The sequence below is a fragment of the Microtus pennsylvanicus genome, chromosome 17 (assembly GCF_037038515.1).
Source record: "Microtus pennsylvanicus isolate mMicPen1 chromosome 17, mMicPen1.hap1, whole genome shotgun sequence".
Taxonomy (NCBI): domain Eukaryota; kingdom Metazoa; phylum Chordata; class Mammalia; order Rodentia; family Cricetidae; genus Microtus; species Microtus pennsylvanicus.
The window spans coordinates 13,179,777-13,187,881 of NC_134595.1; positions in this window are offsets into that span (position 1 = coordinate 13,179,777).

Sequence of the window (8,105 nt, forward strand, 5' to 3'; positions counted from 1 at the left end):
TGCAGCATGTTACAAATTGCTTAATGGAGACACAGAAATGCCATGTCTCTTGAGCTGTGGCAGAAAGAATGGCTTGCAGAGCTGGCAGTAAACATACCTCTGCCATGTTGGACTAAGTAGAGCAAGCAGGCAGAGCTGAGGAGTTGGTCCTAGCAATGCCTGTTCAGCATTCTTTTTAAAAAAAGTACTTCTGGTGAGAAAATAATTATAAATATGCAAACAAGGCCAGATTCTGATACAAAGAATTATAAATGGGTCACAGTGTATAAATGTATGTAAGCTTCATAGATTAAAGGAGTATAGAAAAATAAGCCATATAAAGAAGTGAAATACACAGAGAGTCTAGATTAAGTGCATTATTGTGTGTTCTTTGAGTTTTTTGTCTGTGAATGAGTACAGAGACACATTTCAGTGTATGAGCTGCTAAGGCAAACCAACATTTATACTTTAAAAGTATCTTGACTTCAAAATTTGGGTCTAAGAATATGTTGATTTGGAAAAGAGGTTCTGCTTTTGTTTTTGTATAGGATGAGAACCTGTGGATTCCTTCCAGAATAAGGTGGTTTGATGGACCAAGATACCCTGATAGGACTCCATGAACCCTCAAAAGACTTTGTCCAACAAAAAGCAGAAAGCAGTTTGGCGAGAAGTCCTCCAGAATTTCCAAATATTGTTTATAAATGTGTGTTTACATTTAAAGGGGATATGATATAGGGATAATCCTTTGTATTTGTATAGACTTTGGTCTATTGATACAAATTTAAGGTCAATTTTGTTAAATGAACCTCTGCTCTTGTTTAAGGTATTATATTTGTTCAGTTCATTTAAAGATGCAATGTATAGTTAAGAAATACAAACTAATAGATAGTCATTTATGTTAGTTAAAATTGTAGTAATGTTAGTTAGGTGTTCTAGATGTAATGAGATATATTTCATATGGATTGGTATTCTTCAAATCTTTCAAAGACATACATAATATGGCATTTTAAATGTTTTAAAAACTTAGGCCTTTTCATAATAGTAAGACATGTCTTCTTCTGGTAGCACCAATTATTTCAGAGAGGTTGATGGGAATTGGAAAAACTCATTATGAAATTTGCTTTCAATCTGACAAGGCTAGCCATTTGGGCAAGAAAATGCTCTTGCCAGGATCACTTGGTGGTAATGTTGTGTTGACTGGACATACAGGACCTAAAAAAATGACTGCTAAAGTGGCCTAAAGAAGGTGAGATAGTTTCTGCTTCATGAAAGAGTCTGCTAGACATTCTGCAGGACACAGAAAAAAGGTGATTGAGAAACTGGCAATACAGGGGTAACTGTCTTTGAAATTTTCTGCTTCATTGAAAGGTCTGCCAGATACTATGGGCCTATAGACTGAAGATGGATGCCCCAATATTACAGAAGAACTTTGGGTGACTGTCCAGGCAGCAAGATGACTTTGTCAATTCTAGAGTTTTGGGTGTGCTTATAACTACTTAGGTAATATATGTCCTTCTGGAGTCTTTGATGGAGTTGTAGAAAGACAGTTTTGTAATTATAAAAGCTAGATTAGATATAAAACTTTAGACTCACAAAGATAGAATAGATGACATAGTATTTTCCTCAGTTTGCCAAATGTAAATGGACTAAATATTGTAACTATAATTCTTGTTTGATAATTGTTTTCTTGCATGTAATCTTGCTATATCAAAGTTAAAACCTTCCTTTTTACTTTTTACAGAAAAGGGGAAGTGATGTGTGATTCCCCTCTGTATGCAGTGAATATGTATTATTCCAGTTGGTTAATAAAGACACAGCTTGAACCTATGGCAGCACAGAATAGAACAAGGGGTGAATTCCAAGCAGAGATAAAGGAGTAAAGAAGGAAGAATCAGGGAGATGCCACCTAGCCACTGCAGGAAACAAATTCTGGATGGAACCTTACTGGTAGGCCACAGTCATGTGGCGATACATAGATTAATAAATATGGGTTAATTTGAGATGTAAAAGTTACATGATAAGAAGCCTAAGCTATTGGATGTGCAGTCTTAAAATTAATACAATTTCTGTATAATTACTACAGGTCTGGGCAGTGTGGAAATGACCGAACAACCTCTGTTTTGGGGGTTTTTATTTATTTATTTATTTATTTGTTTGTTTGTTTGTTTCTTAAAGATTTCTGCCTCCTCCCCACCACCGCAGCAACCTGTTTATACCAGGATATAATGAAGTTTGCAAACTATATAACATACACAAGATTAATGCCTAAATTTAATTGTCCTGTTAAGCATTCATGATTCCTTGACTACTAAGGGATTATACAAAGAAGCACAAATCAGCTTGAATGATTCACTGCCTGAGGAAATTTAAAAGTCTGTCAGGAACTTAGAGGTATATAGTGACCCAGCAACCATGAACTTTATCCTGAAAAACCTACAACATAGGTCTCTCAAAACACTTAGGTTAGGCCAACTCCATGGTTCCCTAAATAACCTACTGCCCAATAAAATCCTATGACCTTGACCTCTACTGTCTGCCATTACTCTCAACATTCCCATCTTCTAGGTCATACAGGAACAGCTGATTAAGCTCTTTGTCCAGTTTTCTGATATCTTCAGCATTCCTATAAGAGTCAACATTCCCAGGTCTTTTGCAGCAACAAAATCCCCTTTGAGTCCCATTTTTCTTCCACCTTTCTTCTCTGTTGCTGTTATTAAATTATGCAATCAAAAGCAACTCAGGTAATGAACATGTTTATTTGGTTGTTAGCCCTATTTTACAATTCCTCCTTATGAGAGCTTAGGATAGATACTCAAGCTAATAACTAAAGGCAAAGCATGTGGAATCATTGTTTTCTGGCTTTTCGTCTTGCGTTGTCAAGGTTTTGTGCTCTAGAGCTAGCTCTCTTATCTATCCCAGGGCTGCTTGGTCAGAGATATCACCAACTCAGTGGAAGAGCCTTCCTACATCAATCAAAATCAACACAATCTCTCAGATACCTTAGTCAGATATTCTGATCTATGCATACTCTCAATTGGTATTTTCTCAGATCACTCTAAGCTATGTTATGCTGACAGCTGAGGCTTATTAGAAGAGTTAATAATATACAAGAAGATTTTAAAGACCCAAAGGCAATGTACTAATCATATCAATCACTTCAGTAGCCAAAACACATAACAGGAAGATAGATATGCCAGGAAATGGAAAGAGGCAAACATCTAAGATAAAGAAGAGAAAACTAAAACTGTCTCTCCACAGAAATGTCCCAAACCAACAAAAACTCAAGGAGCGCAAAACATGAGAAATCTGAATACAAAATTGGTGAGACCTTATTTTCCAGAAATTAAACAGTATAGTTAAACAACAATGAGTAAAATTAACAACATGGATGGGGGGCACTGACAAAGACACAAAGACATATTATGCTCCTTTAAATAAAAACTACAAGATTCTAACCAAAGTCAAACACTAAGAAATCACTGACCAGCACTCATCTTATACACTACAGTTCTTTTTTGTTTTGTTTTGTTTTTTGTTCTTTTGATTTTTCGAGACAGGGTTTCTCTGTAGCTTTGGTGCCTGTCCCAGAATTAGCTCTTGTAGACCAGGCTGGCCTCGAACTCCCAGAGATCCACCGGTGCTACCACCTCCCGGCTACACTTCAGTTCTTTATCTTTTACCAATATTAGAAAATTGCTTGGGCAAGCAGCGCTGTTCCACCAAAATTGGAAAGATTAACCTAAAACCTTCTCATATCTTAACTTTATAGAAAATAGTTTTGACTACTAAAAAATTTTCCTGATCTTATAGTAATAAAAGTCTATTAGGATCACTTAGACACCATTTGCTCCCCCTGATTGATGAGTGCATGTAAGTCTGCAATCAGAGTGAAGAAATGGAAACATTTAAAAACAAAAATCAAGATAGCAGATTTTTAAAGAATCAGTGGACACCTAAAGCAACTTGTTTTACTCTAATTGCTTTATAAATCACAAGCACTTTTGAAAACAAGTTTGCTCCCTCTCCCCCTCCCTTCCTTGGTGGCAGAGGCCTCCCTGCTATGCCTGCCTGGGCGTTGGGTCCTAACCCAAAGCGGAGAGTAAAGGGGAGCTCGGTAGCTCCTTTGTCTCCATAGCCTGCCTGCAGCAAACAGGGTGGGCCTGTTGTTTGCGAGCTAACCAAGCAGCAAGGAGATCCGAACTGGACTCCTGGAGAAACATCACTGGGGAGTGACATCACTGGGAAGGTACATCAGTTGGCAAGAAGACCTGATCCTGTAAAAGAAGATCCATAGGAGAATATTGGGAGGAAGAGATGGGGAGACGCCAATGCAAGAATTCACCCAACAATCTGAAAAACAACACGAAACCACCAGAAGCCAGCGACCTCACAACAGGAGGACACGAACACCTTAATCAAGAAGAAGTAGAAAAAACTGACTTCATGAAAGTGATTGACGCCCTTAAACAGCATGTGAAAAATGCCCTTATAGAAATGGATGAGAAATATAACAGAAAGTTTGAAGAATTGAATAAATCAGTGAATGATACCCTAGAAAACCAAGGAAAAACAATCAAACAGATAATGGAAACAGTTCAAGACTTGAAAACTGAAATGGAGGCAAAGAAGAAAACACAAACAGAGGGCCGGCTGGACATGGAAAATCTAGGTAAACGAATAGAGACTACAGAAACAAGCATAACCAGCAGAATACAAGAGATAGAAGAAAGACTCTCAGATTCTGAAGATACCATAGAGAAAATAAACACTATGATCAAAGAAAACAGCAAGTCCAACAAACTCTCATCACAAAACATTCAGGAAATATGGGACACAATAAAAAGACCAAACCTAAGAATAATAGGAGTAGAAGAAGGAGAAGAAGTGCAGCTCAATGGTCCAGAAAATATATTTAATAAAATTATAGAAGAAAACTTTCCCAACCTAAAGAAAGATATACCTATGAAGGTGCAAGAAGCATACAGAACACCGAATAGGCTGGATCAAAAAAAAAGTCCCCTCGCCATATAATTATCAAAACACAAAGCATACAGAATAAGGAAAAAATATTAAGAGCGGCAAAGGAAAAAGGCCAAATTACTTACAAAGGTAAACCTATCAGACTTACACCGGACTTTTCCATGGAAACCATGGAAGCCAGAAGGTCCTGGATAGATGTACTGCAGAAACTGAAAGACCATGGAAGCAAGCCCAGATTACTATACCCAGCCAAACTTTCATTCACTATAACTGGAGAAAATAAAATTTTCCAGAATAAAAACAAATTCAAACAATATGCAGCCACAAATCCAGCCTTACAGAAAGTAATAGAAGGAAAATCACTAACCAAGGAGTCCAACAATGACCACAATAACTCAGACATCTAGAGACCCTTCATCAACACAAACCAAAGAAGGGAAACACACAAACTCTACGATTAAAAAAAAAATGACTGGAGTTAACAACTACTGGTCATTAATATCACTTAATGTCAATGGACTCAACTCACCTATAAAGAGGCACAGGCTAAGAGATTGGATAAGAAAACAGGATCCAACATTCTGCTGTTTACAAGAAACACACCTCAACCACAAAGACAGGCACCTACTCAGAGTAAAGGGTTGGGAAAAGGCCTATCAAGCAAATGGACCTAAGAAACAAGCAGGTGTGGCCATACTAATGTCTAACAAAGTTGACTTCAAACTTAAATCAATCAGAGGAGATGGAGAGGGGCATTTTATATTCATAACAGGAACAGTTCATCAGGATGAAGTCTCAATCCTGAACATCTATGCCCCTAATATAAAAGCACCCACGTACATAAAAGAAACATTGCTAAAATTCAAGGCAGCCATCAAACCGCACACACTAATAGTAGGAGACTTCAACACTCCTCTCTCACCAATGGAAAGTTCAATCAAACAGAAACCTAATGGAGAAATAAGAGAATTAATGGAGGTAATGAAGCAAATGGACTTAACAGACATCTATAGAACATTCCACCCAAATAGGAAAGAATATACCTTCTTCTCTGCAGCTCATGGAACCTTCTCGAAAATCGACCACATAGTCAATAACAAAGCAAACATCCACAGTTACAAAAATATATTACTAACCACCTGTGTCTTATCAGATCACCATGGATTAAAGTTAGAATTCAACAACAATGCTACCCCCGGAAAGCCTACAAACTCATGGAAACTGAACAGCCAACTATTGAACCATACCTGGATTAAGGAAGAAATAAAGAAAGAAATGAAAGTCTTCCTGGAATTCAATGAAAATAAAGAAACAACATACTCAAACTTATGGGACACTATGAAAGCAGTCCTAAAAGGAAAGTTCATCGCACTAAGTGCCCACTTAAAGAAAACAGAGAAAGCACATATTGGAGACTTAACAGCCCACCTGAAAGCTCTAGAAAAAAAAGAAGCAGACTCACCTAGGAGGAGTAGAAGACTGGAAATAATCAAACTGAGGGCTGAAATCAACAAAATAGAAACACAGAAAACAATCCAAAGAATCAATGAATCAAGAAGCTGGTTCCTGGAGAAAATCAACAAGATTGACAAACCCCTATCCAAACTAGTCAAACGGCAGAGAGAAAATTTGCAAATTAAAAGGATCAGAAATGATAAGGGGGACATAACCACAAACACAGAGGAAATACAGAGAATCATTAGATCTTACTAGAAAAGCCTGTATGCCACTAAACTGGAAAATGTAAAAGAAATGGACACTTTTTTAGATAAATACCATTTACCAAAATTGAACCAGGACCAGGTGAACAATCTAAACAGACCTGTAAGTCGCGAAGAATTGGAAGCTGTTATCAAAAACCTCCCTACCAAAAAAAGCCCAGGGCCATATGGTTTCAATGTGGAATGCTACCAGAACTTCCAAGAAGACCTAATACCTATACTCCTCAATGTATTCCACAATATAGAACAGAAGGGTCATTACCAAATTCCTTTTATGAAGCTACAGTTACTCTGATACCAAAACCACACAAAGACTCAACCAGGAAAGAGAATTACAGGCCGATCTCACTCATGAATATCAATGCAAAAATCCTCAACAAATTACTGGCAAACCGAATCCAAGAACACATTAGAAAAATTATCCATTATGATCAAGTAGGCTTCATTCCTGAGATGCAGGGCTGGTTCAACATACAAAAATCTATCAATGTAATCCAGCATATAAATAAACTGAAAGAAAAAAAACCATATGACCATTTCATTAGCTGCTGAAAAAGTATTTGACAAAATTCAATATCCATTTATGTTAAAAGTCTTGGAGAGATTAGGGATACAAGGGTCATACCTAAATATAATAAAAGCTATATACAGCAAACCGACAGCTAAAATCAAATTAAACCGAGAGAAACTCAAAGCCATCCCGCTTAACTCAGGAACACGACAAGGCTGTCCACTTTCGCCATACCTCTTCAATATAGTGCTGGAAGTTCTAGCAATAGCAATAAGACAACATAATGGGATCAAGGGGATTCGAATTGGAAAGGAAGAAGTTAAACTTTCGTTATTCGCAGATGATATTAGTGTACATAAGCGACCCCGAAAACTCCACCAAAGAACTTTTACAGCTGATAAACAGCTTTATAATGTGGCAGGATACAAGATCAACTCCAAAAAATCAGTCGCCCTCTTATACACAAAGGATAAGGAAGCAGAGAGGGAAATCAGAGAAGCTTCTCCATTCATGATAGCCACAAACAGCATAAAATATCTTGGGGTAAATCTAACCAAGGAAGTGAAAGATCTATATGACAAGAACTTTAAGGCATTGAAGAAAGAAATTGAAGAGGATACCAAAAAATGGATGGACATCCCTTGCTCTTGGATTGGGAGGATCAGCATAGTAAAAATGGCAATTCTACCAAAGGCAATTTATAGATTCAATGCAATCCCCATCAAGATCCCATCAAAATTCTTCACAGATCTGGAGAGGACAATAATCAACTTTATATGGAAAAACAAAAAACCCAGGATAGCCAAAACAATCCTATACAATAAAGGATCTTCTGGAGGCATTACCATCCCTGACTTCAAACTCTATTACAGAGCTACAGTAATGAAAACAGGGTGGTACTGGCATAAAAACAG